Source organism: Xenopus laevis, chromosome 1L (genome assembly GCF_017654675.1).
Source record: "Xenopus laevis strain J_2021 chromosome 1L, Xenopus_laevis_v10.1, whole genome shotgun sequence".
Classification (NCBI taxonomy): Eukaryota; Metazoa; Chordata; class Amphibia; order Anura; family Pipidae; genus Xenopus; species Xenopus laevis.
In genome coordinates, this window is record NC_054371.1 from 67,011,986 (window position 1) to 67,031,696 (window position 19,711).

Sequence of the window (19,711 nt, forward strand, 5' to 3'; positions counted from 1 at the left end):
AACTATAGAGGAAGCAGACCCTGCGGTTGCAGGGAGGCCCAGGAGTGTAGGGGGCCCAGTGAGACCCTAATTAATTAGCAATTTTAATATATCTTGGTAAAATAGGCCAACTTATAAATATTTTGGGGCCCTAAATTGAATTTGCTATGGGGCCCAGTAACAACTAGTTACCCCACTGGTATGTATATTTTAATTTGTATAGCACTCCTTGAGGGCAAAGCAGTGTACAGCAAAATAGTAATAAACAAGGGGTCATTGAAATAAAAAGTAACAGTAAGTGAATTAATAGAAATACAATACAAGTAAATATAAAATATAATTACAATACAGATTAGGTGCTCAGTGTCCAGAAGACAAAAGGCTGGAGGACCCTACCTCTTAGAGCTTACAGTCTAAATGGTTCAGCAAATAACAAAATCTTTCAATAGGTTGGAGTCAGCGCTAAAAAGCTCAGGGAAACAAGTAATGGCACAGAGAATAATATAGTGTAGTATATTGTACTAATATGGCCCGCTCTCCATATATCCACCATCTGTATTTTTTCGGTATGTCAGGCTGTCACTGTATAGTCACACCAACTTAAACCACCACGTGTAATAGTTCTGATGGGTACTCACAGACATTTAGCATTAATCAGCGCACATTAATTAATCATAGTAGCTTTAACTGGTATCCATTTCTGCTGTGGTTTAGGGCAGGACTCCAAGGACGCTTCTGCCGTGCTGCGCAAAAACGCAGGCATCCCGTCGGATGCAACGGAAATAGGGTAAGTAATTATATTGTCGGATCGTGTTGCAGCGTTGATGCGAAGCTGCTTGACTATCGGATGCACACGCTGCGTCTGCATCCGACAGTCAAACAATGACAATCAAACAATGCGCCACGATCTGACAATAGCATTATTAAACTCTGAACTCTGATGATGATCGCTGAAGCCTCTGAGGAAGTCGGAACTCAGACAAAACGCATCAGGTAAAGCATTGTGAGGTCATCCCTAGGCAACCGGAAGGTAACACGCGGTGGAGGAGGACGACGCTGGCCGTGGTCGAACCCCCAACCCCAGAGTTTACTGAACGATTGGGAGGATTACCAAAAGGGAGACTTTACATGCCTACAGTAAGAAAACTAAAGGAGAAGATTGTAAACTAAACTTTTAAGAGAAATAACTACCATAATCATCACCAACTTCCTAAGTAGTCCCCCAAATATGAAACATATGTATATTTAAATTAGCTGATATTTTTCTTTAGAATAAATATATCAAAATTCAAATACTTTAAAACTTCAATGGAAAAATCCAGCATGCCTATTAAAAGTCCCAGACTACTGACCTGGGCAAATGATTTCCAAGATCAAATAGTTGCTGTTATTCTGAACTTCTACCCTCAAGTATGGATTTTTCTTAGTCTGCATGAATCATTGCAATGTACTTATATCGAAAAAGAATAAATATTGGTAGAACCTAATTAACATATAAAATACCCTGTTGATCTAAAAACAAATATCTCCCATTTTTCTCCGACACAAATTTATGAGATTCATTAAAGTTTTACAAGTAACGTCTGTGGTCATTTTCTGCTGATCACAATATTGATAGTAAAGCACTTTATGTTTATTTTAAAGTTAATGTGTTTAAAATGGTTCATTGTCAAGATAACAGCATGCATTTTTCAATGTATTATACAATTTATTAAGAAATTGATTTGTGCTGAAATTAATGTAGAGTGACGGCTCATTTATAATGAAAAATATGTTACGCAAAAGTAAACTTTTGGCAATATACCATCTCACACTGGTTAAACTCTCAAAGACAAAGAGCAAATCTGGCAGTTTTAATATGCTAGCTCCCATAGGCAGAAATCAGAATTAATAAAAGAAAACTGTCAAATCTGATTTGCATCTCATGCAGAATATGGCAATTTACAAAATAGCAGCATTTTAAAAAAAGTGTTTCTCATAAGCAGTTACACATATTCACCCACCCTTTTCCCCCTCCCCTATGAATATAGTATTATCTGCAGATTTTAATTTATATCTGTAGTAGATGCAATATTTGCACAAGGCACAAAATAATATATATAATATTGCCGATTATCTATAAAAATTATGTTCAGCAATTTCTCCATTGCTATTGAATGTCAATGAAAACGACAGATATTAATATCTCTTCCCCTTGATAAAAATTATGTTTTAAAATGACTATAATGTCATATTTCATTTTTATTACCAGATCTATAAAATAACTTGAAAGAATGCCTCATGGCTCTGGTTAGATAAATGCTCGAAAGTGCACGAAATAATTTTATTAAGACGAGTTACTGTTCAGGAAGTTTCTTTTAATATACATGGGCATGAATTGCATGAAGTGATACTATAAATCCTTGTGTATATTTAACCACTGTTCTTTTTCCTGAAGACATTTATTAGCACACCAAAGGATTCTTGCTATCCAACATTTCAGCCTTGCTTGTGGCACACTGTGACTTGCTGAGCTGAATTTTTGTGCTCAAATGGACCTAATGCTTCATTCAAAATGTTCTCATAAAAACCCATACAAAAGCAATAAAATGTATAAAAGTAGAAAAGTCTCCAAAGCTTAAGATATAAGACTTTGGATGTAGTAGAAAACAGCATGTGTAATATAGTGCTTTCTAAAAATACATATAATACCCAGCTCTAACATAACATTTTTAAAACCACTGTGCTGCACCTCTTTGGGGATTTTTTTAATGGATTGTAAAGTTCAGCATTCTGTGTTTGATTACCACTACACTCCTTCACCCTACAATTCATTTCATGGTCTGCACATATTTGCAATGATCTGTAGCTAACCTTTGTGTAATTCAATGATCGTGAAGGCAGCATATTTCTTGAGAAATATTTAGAATATAGAGAGAATTTACCTACCTTTGATTAATATCGTAATTGAGAAATTGAAAAATGATAAATCATTTTAATATATGTCTTTATGTAAAAGAGTAGCTGTTTGGAGACTGAGGATGTAATTGGCAGGGATCAAAGAATTTTAGCAACTGGGTAAAGATAACTTTTTAAAAAAGTAATTACTATCTAATATAGGGAAGAAATCAGCAGGGTTCAAGGAAAAACCTGGTGTCAGAAAAAAGATCTTTATCTTGTAAATTATCAAATTGTATTGCCACACTGGTAATTTGTTTCTAGCAAAACAATATCCAAATACATCGGGCAAATTCACTAAGGCGCGAAGCGCCGAACGCTAGCGTTAATTCGCTAGCGTTTGGCATTTTCGCTACTGCGCAAATTCACTAACGAATGCTGGCGTAGTTTCGCTAGTGTTACTTCGCAACCTTACGCCAGGCGAATTTTCGCTAGCGACGAAACTACGCAAATTCACTAACTTGCGCAGTGTACTGAACGCTACCTTTTACGCTAGACTTCCTTCGCCACCTCAGACCTGGCGAAGCGCAATAGAGTAGATAGGGATTGTTTAAAAAAAAGTCAATTTTTTTTCTAAGTCCCAAAAAAACGCTGGCGGGTTTTCTACATGATGGCTGATAGGCTGAAAAAGATCAAAAAATTTTTGGGGCTCCCCTTCCTCCCACCTACATTTCCTGACTCATGGCAACTTACCTAGACAGTGGGCACATGTGTAGGGCAAAATAAAATTTTTATTTGCTGATTTGAAGGTTTTCTAGGCATTTGTAGTGCAGATACGTGTTCCTCCATTGAAATTTGAATTTCGCGCCGTATGCAAATTAGCCTTGGCTAGCGTAACTTCGCTTTATATAGCAAATCAACGCTAGCGCAACTTCGCAACCTTACGCTACCCCTGTGCGCAACTTCGGATTTTAGTGAATTTGCGGAGCCCTGGCGAAACTACGCCTGGCGAAGTGCGGCGAAGTGCGGCGAAGTTGCGCCGGGCGCAACTTCGCATCTTAGTGAATTTGCCCCATAGACTCTCAGAACTGCCAGTGGGATATTATCATTTGGCATTATAAGCTAACGAGTGATGGGAAAGCAATATTTCACTTAAAATAGAACGAAAGGCAAATTACACTGGGGGACAGGGGGCAAAGAATGGAAGAGGGCCTAGGGGTGCCCACTATGTAAATCCGGCCCTGCCAAAACCCAGAACAAAGGCAAAAGTTCCAGTTACGGCTCACGCTTCTGCCTATAACAGCCCCTTTCATGTCTGGAGGAGTCCTCCACTACTTAGATGCTGCCAGGTTTTAAAATGAGAGAACCAGAGCTAGGGTTCTGGGCAGGCAAGGGAACCAGAAAGTGTGACAGGAGGAATGGGGAATGGGTAAGAGTAGTAGTGACTCGTGAAACAGGCTTGGATCAATAACCAAACAGTCAGCACAGTACAGAATCAGGATACAAATAAAGAGTCAGTAATGAGGCAAGGTTGGTTCAGGCAGCGAATCAGCAAAGGTCAAGGACAAGCAAGGATCAGGAACAGTAAATCAGATCAAGAGCACACCCAGTAACTATCTCAGAATAGACCTACATTGGACCACGAGTCAATGCAAAGCAGGAGGGTTATATAGCCAGCCTAATGGCTTACACTGATCACCTGTGGCCAGAGTAGAAACAGATGATACTAACCATGGCCAAGGATAACAATAGCAGTGAACCAGGAACTTAGCTGTCTGTTTAAATAGAGTAGCTGCAATGCAGACAGCATGAAAACACCAAGTCACTGGTTCAACTCCAGGCAGGGTGTTACCCTAGTGGTGGATTTGGTTGCAACACTGCCTTTTCATGATGGAATTGTGAACTACTAGAAAACTGAACTGAGAGTGCAGAAAAGTCAGTTTTCAGTCACTGCTTTAAGTTTCTCACGACCACCAGGATGCAATGTGCAATACATTTTCTGGGATTAACAAATAATAAAGACATTTAGCCAGATGCAACTGAACTTTGTGAAAAAGGGACAGGAATTTCTCTAGCACGGTGTCTTGATATCTCATCCTAACTCTGTAACTCTGCAAATTCTCTGTATTAATAAAACATCTTCTTCTTGATCCCGACTTAGATGTAATTAATACTTACAGGAAGCAAAACAAGTTGGGTTTAATTAATGTTTAATTTATTTTGTACTTTTAAGGCAGAGAGATCCAAATTACAGAAAGATCCCTTATCCAGAAAACCACAGGTCCTGAGCATTCTGGAAAACAGGTCCCATACTTGTGTATATATATATATATATATATATATATATATATATATATATATATATATATATATATATATATATGTATATAGATAGATAGATAAATAGATATTACATTCACAGTGCCTTGATATGCAGATATCTGTTTAACTCTGCAGATTTTCTACAAATAATAAAAATCATCTTCTTCTTTAGCCCAACTGAGCCATAATTAATGCTGCTTATTGGAGGCAAAACATTCTGGATAACAGGTCCCATACCTGTATATATATATATATATATATCTATATATATCTATATATATATATATATATTTATCTATATATATATATATATATATATATATATATATATATATATATATATATATATATATATATATATATATATATATATATATATATCAATCACAACTACAGAGGGCTCTTTCACACTCACAGGAGGATTTACTCAAAGAAAAGATGAAAAGCAATCAGCCGTCAACACAATTGGTTTTCACCAATAAATAATCTCTAAGGACCTAAGGAGGTGTATACAAAAGAAATGGTACATTGTGGCTATCGATGACTCTCTATCTTTATACCAGTTGCCATTCCCCATGTTTGAACATAGTAGGAATCGAAATCTAAGTGACATTCTGGTAAAAACTGACTTTATTAACAAAAACAACCCAACTACAATTGGCTGACTGGTGGCTGACTGGTTGCTATCGCTGCCCTGCCTATACAACATGCAGATCAATGCTTACGGGAAAAGACTTTCCCCATCCCTTTCACAGGCAAGAGGTTTAAAATTCAATACAGACTCATCTGTACCACTTCCTTTGTGGTATATATTGTTACATGCCTGTGTGGCCTCTACTATGTAGGCAAACCCACCAACCCTCTGAGAGACCGAATCGTAAATCATAGATCGGCCATCAGTAAAGCACTAAAAGAAAAAACGGGCAAGCAACCAGTGACGAGACATTTTTTACATTTGGAACATGGACTGCCCACATTTCACGGTATGGCGATAGACTTTCCACCCCAATTGCCAAGAGGTGGCAACAGGGACCTGGCACTATTTAGACGAGAATCTAGATGGATTTATCGACTGGACACTGCCCCCCCCCGGGGGGGATTGAATGAAACTTTGCCCTTAGGATGTTTTATTTATACAACCCTGTGGCTTTTACCATAATAGCAGCGCTTTATACATTGACATGCTTTTTCCTTCTCCATATCTGTGTCAGTACTAATTCTAGCAACAATTTATCAACTCTATCTATTAAATACTAAACATTGTTTCAGTTACCTCTACTTAGATACTGTGGCTTAAAAGTGTGTGTATCAACCTCCATGCTAAAATATGTTTTTCACTTCCTTTCTCTACCCTCTATATATACCTTTGTCTTTTTTCCCCTTCTTATACACCGTACATGCCAGGCACCATTAAACGTTCATCAGTTAATCTGGCCTTTAATGTATCCCTCGATTGGTAATATGTGGGTATTGAATGAAGTAACCGTCTCATTGAGCGATCACTCTTTACACGCTTTATATGGCAGATACATATCGTGGCAATGAAATTAGACCTCTGGACGAGGTAATATGGAACAGTATGGCAACCCTCACGATCTTGCACTGAGACCGTTATTGGGGCATCCCCAGCAGTTAAACAAAGACATAAACATAAACGCTGGTGTAATAGAGGTATGAGCCGGCAACTGCTGCGAAGGAAAATAGCCAACGATCCGTTTATGCGTCTGTAAATGACTAACTACATGACAGAAGTGATATGGATGGATTTTGGTTCCGTACAGGGACCTTCGTCAGGGACGTATATATATATATATATATATATATATATATATATATATATATATATATATATATATATATATATATATATATATATATATATACATACAGTGTATATAGTCCATCGAAAAGAAACCACACTCACAGGTCTTAAGTATTTTTAAAAAAATTCATTTATTATCACACTAGCGGGCCTTTCTCAAAGAGAGCTAACATATAATATGTATCACTTCACAACAATCAGATCCTACTATCAACACTTATTACAAACCATCCAGATAAAAACAGGATAAAAACAAAATACAATGTAACTTTGTTATCTTAATATTAATCATGTAGCAAATTTTCCCATTCGTATAAAAGTAACAAAATTGTTGCAGCTACTAAAGTATCATTATTTGATTTAGGTTTGGAGGTGGCTCAATAAACTATACAGCCAGCTATCCACAATTAATGTTATAAGTATGCTTTCACTATAGTTATAGTATAGATATAGTGTAAACATATTCTCCTGAAGAAAAGTCAGAAAGACCATGGGAGAGAATTCCAGAGGAGGGGTGCAGTTTTGCAAAAGTCTTGAATGCGAGTAGTAGAAGCCAGTGCAGGGATTGGCAGAATGGCATGGCAGAGGAGGAGTGGTTGCTGAGGTATATAAGCCTCTGGGTCGCAGTCTCTGGGAAGGCCAATTAAAAGAGAGTTATAGTAGTCTAGACGTGATATGATGAGAGAGTGAATAAGAAATTTGGCAGCATCTTGGGTGATCGTATTTTGGATATGTTCCTTAGGTGGAAGTGACATGATTTAATAAGTGACTGGATATGAGGAGTGAATGACAGAGCAGAATCTAGGATAACCCCAAGGCACCGGGCCTGGGGAGAGGGGGTGATAGTGAAATAGTTAGCTATGATGGATACCGGAATGTTACTGGTGTTAGTAGGAGGAAAAAGGACCATTTCCGTTTATAGATGACAGATGATAGATAGATAGATAGATAGATAGATAGATGATAGATAGATAGATAGATAGATAGATGATAGATAGATAGATAGATAGATAGATAGATAGATAGATAGATAGATAGATAGATAATAGATAGATAGATAGATAGATAGATAGATAGATAGATAGATTACATTGACTGACTTTCATGCCATTTTATGCTTTTCATTTTTTTTTTCCTCTATTTCGTTTTATAAATTAGCTGTAAAAAACTGGGACTGGGAATAGTGATAAATCAATCATTAATTTTACTGGAAAACACATACAAATAAAAGCTGTAACAGAAATCTCCCTCTGTACATTTAATACACAATACCCAAGGTATTTACAAACAATTGATTACAGAAATGCACACATTTAGGATGAAATGTGCAACCTTTATATTAAAACAAAGGGACTTCATACTGAGCTCCATGGATTGAATGCTGGAGTGAGTTGTTGATTACAGTAAATGCAGTAAATGTTGAATTGTTCTTTTCCATCTGTTTTATAACTAAGCAAGTGTATTCTTTCTGCAAAATAGAATGATGAGTTATAATTAGTTAAAATAGTGATGACAACATATAAAAGAGCCAGTGAGGCAGAAAACAGATTGATTTAATTTTACTAAAGTGCTTTTCAGAATCTATCTATCATATATCATCTGTCTGTCTGTCTATGGGTCTATCTTTTCTGTGGGGTTCTTATTTTGATCAGGATAACTATTGCTCTTATACTCAACAAAAAGTGCAGTTGCTATTTTTCATTTCAGAAATTATAGATATTTCTTTGATCATTGAATTTATTTAACTTGATAAATAGTTTCTGAACAAGAAAATCCATGTTTTGTTTGTTTAGGATTACTTTTAGTGCCCTGCACATTGTTTGTTTTCCCTGGTGTGATTACTCAGGAAAACCAACTTATCTTTGTCAGTGGTGCTAAACAATGCAGAACTTCATTGATATTTAATAGACAACATACTTGAAACTGCACATATTTTCATTATCAGCAGATGTTCAGCAAAACAGGGGGGAGGGGGGGACTACAAACGACATTGAGTACTTGAATTGAACATTTAGGCAAAAGAGAAACAATCCCAACAGCAGATGGTATTACAGGCTGTTTTACAATAGAACTTCATGCCTATTTAAATATGGTTTTATTTTGCTATTTGAAATTCAAACTTTTGTTTAAAAAAATATCCAATATTTATGTTTTTCATGATCTAAAGTAAAAAAAAGTGATGTTGATATTGTAGCAAATCGACAGGCTATTAACTGTAGAAGCAACACTGTGTACCTTCCTATTGATAAGGTATTGTAATGAAAGAGCTTTAAAGCCTTTAAAGTCTAAAACTACTACCAATATTCAATTCACCTTACCATTAATGATGGTAATAAAGCTACCTACCTATGTATAGGGATGTAGCGAACGTCGGAAAAAAAGTTCGCGAACATATTCGCGAACTTGCGCAAAAATGCGAGCGGTTCGCGAACGGTTCGCGAACCCCATAGACTTCAATGGGAAGGCGAACTTTAACATCTAGAAAAGACATTTCTGGCCAGAAAAATGATTTTAAAGTTGTTTAAAGGGTGCAACGACCTGGACAGTGGCATGCCAGAGGGGGATCAAGGGCAAAAATGTATCTGAAAAATCTGCCTGTGTGTGCTTGGAAGAGATAGTGTAGGGGGAGAGCTGTTAGTGATTTCAGGGACAGATGATAGTAAGTTTGCTGGCTAGTAATCTGCTTGATACTGCTCTGTATTGGAGGGACAGAAGTCTGCAGGGATTTGAGGGACATTTTAGCTTAGGTAGCTTTGCTGGCTAGTAATCTACTGTTCTCTTTAAACAACTGCCATACGTTGACCTTGTAGGCATTGTTTGCCCAGTTTTTTTGGACGCAGCCACTGAAGCACAGTTGCCAGAAAAAATATGCCATATAAATGCTGAAAATAGTCATTTTTCGCCATACGTTGACCTTGTAGACATTGTTTGCCCAGTTTTTTTGGACGCAGCCACTGAAGCACAGTTGCCAGAAAAATTATGCCATATAAATGCTGAAAATATAAATTTTTTTGGTTGCAGCCACTGAAGCACAGAGGCCAGAAAAATTATGCCATATAAATGCAGAAAATATGCATTTTTTTGGTCGCAGCCACTGAAGCACAGTTGACAGAAAAATTATGCCATATAAATGCTGAAAATATAAACTTTTTTGGTTGCAGCCACTGAAGCACAGAGGCCAGAAAAATTATGCCATATAAATGCAGAAAACATGCATTTTTTTGGTCGCAGCCACTGAAGCACAGTTGACAGAAAAATTATGCCATATAAATGCTGAAAATATAAATTTTTTTGGTTGCAGCCACTGAAGCACAGAGGCCAGAAAAATTATGCCATATAAATGCAGAAAATATGCATTTTTTTGGTCGCAGCCACTGAAGCACAGTTGCCAGAAAAAATATGCCATATAAATGCTGAAAATAGTCATTTTTTGCCATATACGTTGAGTCAACGTATGGCAAAAAATGACTATTTTCAGCATTTATATGGCATATTTTTTCTGGCCTCTGTGCTTCAGTGGCTGCGGCCAAAAAAACTGGGCAAACAATGCCTACAAGGTCAACGTCGTTGACCTTGTAGGCATTGTTTGCCCAGTTTTTTTGGCCGCAGCCACTGAAGCACAGAGGCCAGAAAAAATATGCCATATAAATGCTGAAAATAGTCATTTTTTTGGTCGCAGCCACTGAAGCACAGTTGCCAGAAAAATTATGCCATATAAATGCTGAAAATATAAATTTTTTTGGTTGCAGCCACTGAAGCACAGAGGCCAGAAAAATTATGCCATATAAATGCAGAAAATATGCATTTTTTTGGTTGCAGCCACTGAAGCACAGAGGCCAGAAAAATTATGCCATATAAATGCAGAAAATATGCATTTTTTTGGATGCAGCCACTGAAGCACAGTTGCCAGAAAAAATATGCCATATAAATGCTGAAAATAGTCATTTTTTGCCATACGTTGACCTTGTAGACATTGTTTGCCCAGTTTTTTTGGTTGCAGCCACTGAAGCACAGAGGCCAGAAAAAATTAAACCAGTAGGGTTTGCACCCTAGTTTGTAACGGTGGCGGAGGGAGGAGGAGGACGCTAAAGGACAGCTGTGTGTGGAGTCATGAGGCTTGAAGAGAAGGACAGCTGCATAGAAGTCAGAACAAGTCTTCCGGCGTGCAGTAACCCTCCGAGATCCACCCCTCATTCATTTTAATAAAGGTCAGGTAATCGACACTTTTGTGACCTAGGCGAGTTCTCTTCTCAGTTACAATCCCTCCTGCTGCACTGAAGGTCCTTTCTGAGAGCACACTTGAGGCTGGGCAAGACAAGAGGTTCATGGCAAATTGTGACAGCTCTGGCCACAGATCAAGCCTGCGCACCCAGTAGTCCAGGGGTTCATCGCTCCTCAGAGTGTCGATATCTGCAGTTAATGCCAGGTAGTCCGCTACCTGCCGGTCGAGGCGTTCTTTGAGGGTGGATCCAGAAGGGTTGTGGCGCTGCCTTGGACAGAAAAACATTTGCATGTCTGACGTTACAGACTGGCCAAAGGGCTTTGTCCTTGCAGGTGTGCTCGTGGCAGGATTACTGGCACCTCTGCCCCTGGAATGTTGATGAGTTCCTGAAGTGACATCACCCTTAAAAGCATTGTACAACATGTTTTGCAGGCTGGTTTGTAAATGCCGCATCTTTTCGGACTTGTGGTATGTTGGTAACATTTCTGACACTTTATGCTTGTACCGAGGGTCTAGTAGCGTTGCGACCCAGTACAGGTCCTTCTCCTTAAGCCTCTTGATACGGGGGTCCTTCAACAGGCATGACAGCATGAAAGACCCCATTCTCACAAGGTTGGATGCAGAGCTATCCATCTCCGCTTCCTCATTATCAAGGACTGCATCATCCACGGTCTCCTCCCCCCAGCCACGTACAAGACCAGGGGTCCCCAAAAGGTCACCACTAGCCCCCTGGGAAGCCTGCTCCTGTTGGTCCTCCTCCTCCTCCTCCACAAAGCCACCTTCCTCCTCTGACTCCACTTCTGGCACCTCTCCCTGCGTTGCAGCAGGTGCCTGGGTTCGTTCTGGTGATTCCGACCAGAAATCATGCGCTTCCAGCTCCTCGTCACGCTGGTCTACAGCCTCATCTGTCACTCGTCGCACGGCACGCTCCAGGAAGAAAGCGAAGGGTATTAGGTCGCTGATGGTGCCTTCGGTGCGACTGACCATATTTGTCACCTCTTCAAAAGGTCGCATGAGCCTGCAGGCATCGCGCATAAGCACCCAGTAACGGGGGAAAAAAATCCCCAGCTGTGCAGATCCAGTCCTACCACCCAGTTCAAAAAGGTACTCGTTGACGGCCCTTTGTTGTTGCAGCAGACGTTCCAACATAAGGAGCGTTGAATTCCAGCGAGTCTGGCTGTCAGAAATCAAACGCCTGACTGGCATGTTGTAGCGCTGCTGAATGTCAGCAAGGCGTGCCATGGCTGTGTAGGAACGTCTGAAATGGGCCGACACCTTTCTGGACTGGGTGAGAACGTCCTGGAATCCTGGGTACTTGGAGACAAAACGTTGGACTATTAAATTTAACACATGTGCCATGCAGGGCACATGTGTTAAATTGCCTAGTCTCAACGCTGCCAACAGATTGCTTCCATTGTCACACACCACTTTTCCGATCTGCAGTTGGTGTGGGGTCAGCCACCGATCGGCCTGTGACTGCAGAGATGACAGGAGTACAGATCCGGTATGGTTTTTGCTTTCCAGGCACGTCATCCCCAAGACAGCGTGACAACGGCGTACCTGGCACGTCGAATAGCCTAGGGGGAGCTGGGGGTGCACAGGTGTGGAGGAGGAGAAGGAGGACCCAGCAGCAGAGTAAGAAGAAGAAGAAGACGAGGTAGAGAGCGATGGAGGAGTAGAGGTGGTGGCAGAACCGCGTGCAATCCGTGGCGGTGACACCAACTCCACTGTTGTTGTTGAGCTACCCATTCCCTGCTTCCCAGCCATTACCAAGTTCACCCAGTGGGCAGTGTAGGTGACATACCTGCCCTGACCATGCTTGGAGGACCATGCGTCAGTAGTCATATGGACCTTTGGCCCAACACTAAGTGACAGAGATGCGGTAACTTGGCTCTGCACATGTTGGTACAGGTGTGGTATTCCCTTTTTAGAAAAAAAATTGCGGCTGGGTACCTTCCACTGCGGTGTCCCAATTGCTACAAATTTGCGGAAGGCCTCAGAGTCCACCAGCTGGTATGGTAAAAGCTGGCGGGCTAAGAGTGCAGACAAGCCAGCTGTCAGACGCCGGGCAAGGGGGTGACAGTCAGACATTGGCTTCTTACGCTCAAACATGGCCTTCACAGAAACTTGGCTGGTGGCAGATGACTGGGAATGGGAACAGGTGGTCAAGGTGGAAGGCGGAGTGGAGGGTGGTTCAGACGGGTCAAGGAGAGCAGAGGTAGAGCAGTAAGATGCTGGACCAGAAGGAGTGTGGCTTTTAGTTTGCCTGTTGCCTTTGAGGTGTTGCTCCCAAAGTGCTTTGTGCTTGCCGCTCATGTGCCTTCGCATAGAAGTTGTACCTATGTGGCTGTTGGGCTTACCAAGGCTCAGTTTCTGACTGCACTCATTGCAAATTACAATGCTTTTGTCAGAGGCACACACATTAAAAAAATCCCACACTGCTGACTTTTTGGAAGTGTGCGATCTGGCGGTAACAGTAGAAGTTGGCGGAGTTGGCGGTATTGGCGGCAATGGCGGGTGCGTTGGCCGGCTGAACACAGGTGCCGATACATGTTGTTGCCCTGCTGATCCCTGCGGGCTGTCCTCCCTGCTTCTTCTAAGTCTTATTCTCCTACTGCCTCTCTGACTCTCCGTCTCTCCATCTGAACTACCCTCCTCTTGCTCTCTTCTACTAGGCACCCACAAAACATCAATCTCCTCATCATCATTCTCCTCAGATGCATCAATTTCTTCTGACACATCACAGAAGGAAGCAGCAGCGGGGACCTCCTCCTCATCACTCATTATGTCCATCTCTATCGTGTTCTCTGCCAGAATTAAATCTGGTGTAAGGTCCTCATCTCCTTCATCTTCTTCTGGCAATAATGGTTGCGCATTACTCAGTTCAAGAAACTCATTGGAAAATAACTCCTCTGACCCCAGTGAAGAAGGGGCACCGGTGGTGGAGGAAGTGTTACGTGGGGTGGCCATAGCAGTGGAGGATGAGGAGGATGTTGTGGTAAAGTTAGAAACGGTAGAGGATGGGGTGTGCTGTGTAAGCCAGTCAACTACCTCTTCAGCATTTTGGGAGTTCAGGGTCATTGGCTTTTTAAAACTGGGCAATTTGCTAGGGCCACAGGATTGCATAGCAGCACGGCCCCTAGCACGGCCTCTGCGTGGCGGCCTGCCTTTGCCTGGCATTATTTTTAAAAAAACAACAACAACAACAAAAACTCAGTTGGTTTTTCTGGAAACGATAATACACACAGCTAGATGGCGGGTTGAAGAAAACACTGTGCAAATAATGCCTACAAAGTCAACGTATACACTACTACAGCGGTGGATACGGATTACGTAAAATATATGAATGCTGCTTGAAAAAAAGTAACTCAAGTGGTTTTTCTAGAGACGATAATATTATCAATATTTAGACAAAATGTGAACAAGCTCACACAGCTCGATGGCGGGTTGAAGAAAACACTGTGCAAATAATGCCTACAAGGTCAACGTATACACTACTACAGCGGTGGATACGGATTACGTAAAATATATGAATGCTGCTTGAAAAAAAGTAACTCAAGTGGTTTTTCTAGAGACGATAATATTATCAATATTTAGACAAAATGTGAACAAGGTCACACAGCTCGATGGCGGGTTGAAGAAAACAGTGTGCAAATAATGCCTACAAGGTCAACGTATACACTACTACAGCGGTGGATACGGATTACGTAAAATATATGAATGCTGCTTGAAAAAAAGTAACTCAAGTGGTTTTTCTAGAGACGATAATATTATCAATATTTAGACAAAATGTGAACAAGGTCACACAGCTCGATGGCGGGTTGAAGAAAACAGTGTGCAAATAATGCCTACAAGGTCAACGTATACACTACTACAGCGGTGGATACGGATTACGTAAAATATATGAATGCTGCTTGAAAAAAAGTAACTCAAGTGGTTTTTCTAGAGACGATAATATTATCAATATTTAGACAAAATGTGAACAAGGTCACACAGCTCGATGGCGGGTTGAAGAAAACAGTGTGCAAATAATGCCTACAAGGTCAACGTATACACTACTACAGCGGTGGATACGGATTACGTAAAATATATGAATGCTGCTTGAAAAAAAGTAACTCAAGTGGTTTTTCTAGAGACGATAATATTATCAATATTTAGACAAAATGTGAACAAGCTCACACAGCTCGATGGCGGGTTGAAGAAAACACTGTGCAAATAATGCCTACAAGGCCAACGTATACACTACTACAGCGGTGGATACGGATTACGTAAAATATATGAATGCTGCTTGAAAAAAGTGACTCCGGTGTTTTTTCTGGAGACGGTAATATTATGGATATTTAGACAGAATGGGAACAAGGTCACACAGCTCGATGGCGGGTTGAAGAAAACAGTGTGCAAATAATGCCTACAAGGCCAACGTATACACTACTACAGCGGTGGATACGGATTACGTAAAATATATGAATGCTGCTTGAAAAAAGTGACTCCGGTGTTTTTTCTGGAGACGGTAATATTATGGATATTTAGACAGAATGGGAACAAGGTCACACAGCTCGATGGCGGGTTGAAGAAAACAGTGTGCAAATAATGCCTACAAGGTCAACGTATACACTACTACAGCGGTGGATACGGATTACGTAAAATATATGAATGCTGCTTGAAAAAAAGTAACTCAAGTGGTTTTTCTAGAGACGATAATATTATCAATATTTAGACAAAATGTGAACAAGCTCACACAGCTCGATGGCGGGTTGAAGAAAACACTGTGCAAATAATGCCTACAAGGCCAACGTATACACTACTACAGAGGTGGATACGGATTACGTAAAATATATGAATGCTGCTTGAAAAAAGTGACTCCAGTGTTTTTTCTGGAGACGGTAATATTATGGATATTTAGACAGAATGGGAACAAGGTCACACAGCTCGATGGCGGGTTGAAGAAAACAGTGTGCAAATAATGCCTACAAGGCCAACGTATACACTACTACAGCGGTGGATACGGATTAGGTAAAATATATGAATGCTGCTTGAAAAAAGTGACTCCGGTGTTTTTTCTGGAGACGGTAATATTATGGATATTTAGACAGAATGGGAACAAGGTCACACAGCTCGATGGCGGGTTGAAGAAAACAGTGTGCAAATAATGCCTACAAGGCCAACGTATACACTACTACAGCGGTGGATACGGATTACGTAAAATATATTATGGCTGCTTGAAAAAAGTGACTCCGGTGTTTTTTCTGGAGACGGTAATATTATGGATATTTAGACAGAATGTGAACAAGGTCACACAGCTCGATGGCGGGTTGAAGAAAACAGTGTGCAAATAATGCCTACAGGGCAAATAATGCCTAAAAGGTCAACTTATACACTACTACAGCGGTAGTAAAATAAAAAAAAGTAAAATAAAAAAAAATGAATATTAAAAAAAAAAAATTAAAGTTGGTGCTGCTGAACTACTAGGAGCAGCAGATTAGCACACCAGTCCCACTCCCCAACACTGCTAGACTAATAGCACTGGGCTCTTATAGTAGTAGTAGTAGTAGTAGTAGTAAAACAACAAAAAAATAAATAAAAGCAGTCCTTACAAGGACTACTGTTATTGCAGCAGTCAGCAGATGAGATCAGAAGCAGGACAGCTGCCCACTGCAGCTACATACAGAGCACTGCAGTAGAAGGTAGATTACTAGCCAGCAAAGCTACCTAAGCTAAAATGTCCCTCAAACCCCTGCAGACTTCTGTCCCTCCAATAACAGAGCAGTATCAAAACGATTACTAGCCAGCAAACTTTCAACTGTCCCTGAAATCACTAACAGGCAGCAGCTCTCTCCCTACACTATCTCTTCAGCACACACAGGCAGAGTGAAAAAACGCTGCAGGGCTTCGGTTTTTATAGGGAAGGGGAGTGGTCCAGGGGAGAGCTTCCTGATTGGCTGCCATGTACCTGCTGGTCTGGGGTGAGAGGGCAAAAAAAAGCGCCAACAATGGCGAACCCAAAATGGCGAACGTCGCGCGACGTTCGCGAACTTCCGGCGAGCGCGAACACCCGATGTTCGCGCGAACAAGTTCGCCGGCGAACAGTTCGCGACATCTCTACCTATGTACTGGAGATATCTTATAACACTCTAGAATGCAAGTTTGGTTAAATGATATGCAGAGTCTTAAACAAAGTCGAAAGTATATAAACTTTCTGTAATGATTTTGTTTTTATGTTCTATAGAGACAGGGGAAGTTTTTTTTGCATTTCTCCACTGGGAATTACATCAACCGCATCTGTTAAAGGTTCTATCAACAGATCCTATATATTGGGGGTCCTCAATTTTTTTTGCCTGTGAGCCACATTCAAATATAAAAAGAGTCTGGGAGCAATACAAACATGAAAATAGTTTCAGGGGATGCCAAAAAAGGGTTGTAATTAAATATTTGGTAGTTTATATGTGGACTGTCAGCCTACATGAAGCTCTATTTGGCAGTACACCTAGTTTTTATGCAATCAAATCTTACCCCAAGAATTCAAAAATTAGCACCTGCTTTGAGGCCATTGGGAGCAACATGTAAGGGATTGGTAAACAACATGTTGCTCATAAGCCACTGGTTGGGGAACACTGCTATATACCGACCAAATAATCATCAACCTTGTATCTCAACATATATTCTGTACTGTCTCTGCTATAAAAAGGTGAATAAGGTTAAATGATACAATACAATAGCATTTAGCTCATCTCCAGGAAAGAGAGAGGAAGAAATATATGAAAATATCGATTACTCCAGACAATTAGGGGAAAGTTAGTAGCTATGATATCATGCAAGTCTTGGACATATGTAGTAATGTGAATACAAATTAAAAGAAAGAAAGCTTCTTGCAATGAAATGACAAGACAAGTTATTACTTTATCAAAATGAAATCTTTTATGTCCTGTAGAATAGTGTGCTACGTTTTTTTTTTATGTTTAATAAGGTAGCTATTTGCTTTCCATCCTGCTAGAAACCTAATCACCTTTAGTAATGTCACTCAAACATTATTCAATTCCCTGAGGAAATCTAATTATAGTCTAAAATCAGTCAATATTTTTAAGGATCTTAACGTATTTTTCTTGCAATTAGGACATGTCCAGTTGTACAGGTATCGGCATCATAATCATATAATAATGACCAGAGAGATGACCTTGTACTCATGCTTATGAGTTATGCATAGATATTATTAGGCATTATCACCAATATAAATGGATTATTTCACAGTTGAGGAAGATGGGAAAATCCTTACTGCAATCCTTACTCACTTGAAACTGAGGGCCCAGTATGCAAATATTTGTTTTGCTATGAAACTTTCCTTTTCCTATTCAAGTTTATTCCGTTTCAATATTTTCAAGATTCAGTTATAGCCTCAACACATTTTAAAGGAATACAAATATGTATTTCATAACTACACTCAAAAACTGGTCTACAGGGTCTTACTTAATTCCACATGTCTCTACCTAAACTTACAATTCTCAAATAACACAATGGATTTTTTAGACTTATTTGTAAGAGTCAGAGAGGGTGGAAAGTGGGAAATAGAGGTCTACAGGAAACCTACCCACACAGACCAGTACCTGCTGATTGACTCCCACCAGATCACTACATCACAAACTGGGGGTCATTGAAACTCTACATCACAGAACAGACAAGATCCCCACCAGCACAGAGGCTAAGTTGAAAGAGATGGAACATCTCCGAGGGGCCCTGAAGATGTGTGAATATCCAGATTGGGCTTTTGTGAAAACCAGTAGAAAAACATGCAAAAACACCACTACCGGCGAAGGTAGAAAACAGCACAGGAGAAAGACACCCCATCTCACATATGTAGCTGGGGTGTCAGAAAAACTTAGAAGGATTTTTAATAAACACCACATCCCAACAACACACTGAGGCAGCAACTAGTTCACCCAAAATACCCAACCCCAAAGCAGGAGTAACACTGTGCATGCAGTGCAGTGAGGAATTCTCTGATTTGTATGTGGGGAAAACCAAACAACAGTTAAACCAGTGTATGGAGCAGCACAGAGCCAGCTCCTCTGTTCAGAACAACTGTGTACTTACATCTAAAAGAAAAAGGACACACGTTTGAAGACTGCCAATCCAGGTTCTAGACGCGGAGAGCAACTGGTTCAAAAGAGGTGTTAAACAAGCCATATATATGTAAAAACTGAAAAACTTTGAATAGAGGTGTGTTTGGGGATGGGGGGTGCGGCATCTGTTGTCTGCCACATACAATGATGTTTTGGCACCTCTCCCTGGATGGTTTAATAACACTTTAAAGCTCCAATTTTGCTAATACAATCAACGTCTAATTTAATGACATTGTTGTTGATTATGATAAACAGATTATGCTGATTGGAGCAACATTCTAGAGCATATATACCAAAGAAAGATCCTATTTACAAGTTATTCTGAATTGAGAAAGCCAGTTGGATGACTGATGAAACGTCTTCAAGGAAAAAATA

General features: G+C 40.1%; 1 long non-coding RNA gene across 1 annotated transcript; it reads right to left on the minus strand.

Annotated features, from left to right (window-relative positions):
• Window positions 1–7,112: 7,112 nt before the first annotated feature.
• On the minus strand, window positions 7,113–19,365 carry LOC108699675. The gene is made up of 2 exons (XR_001932849.2): window positions 19,308–19,365; window positions 7,113–8,468 (listed from the first exon to the last, which is right to left on the minus strand). It is a non-coding gene; the product is annotated as an uncharacterized LOC108699675 (long non-coding RNA).
• Between the last annotated feature and the right edge of the window lie 346 nt (window positions 19,366–19,711).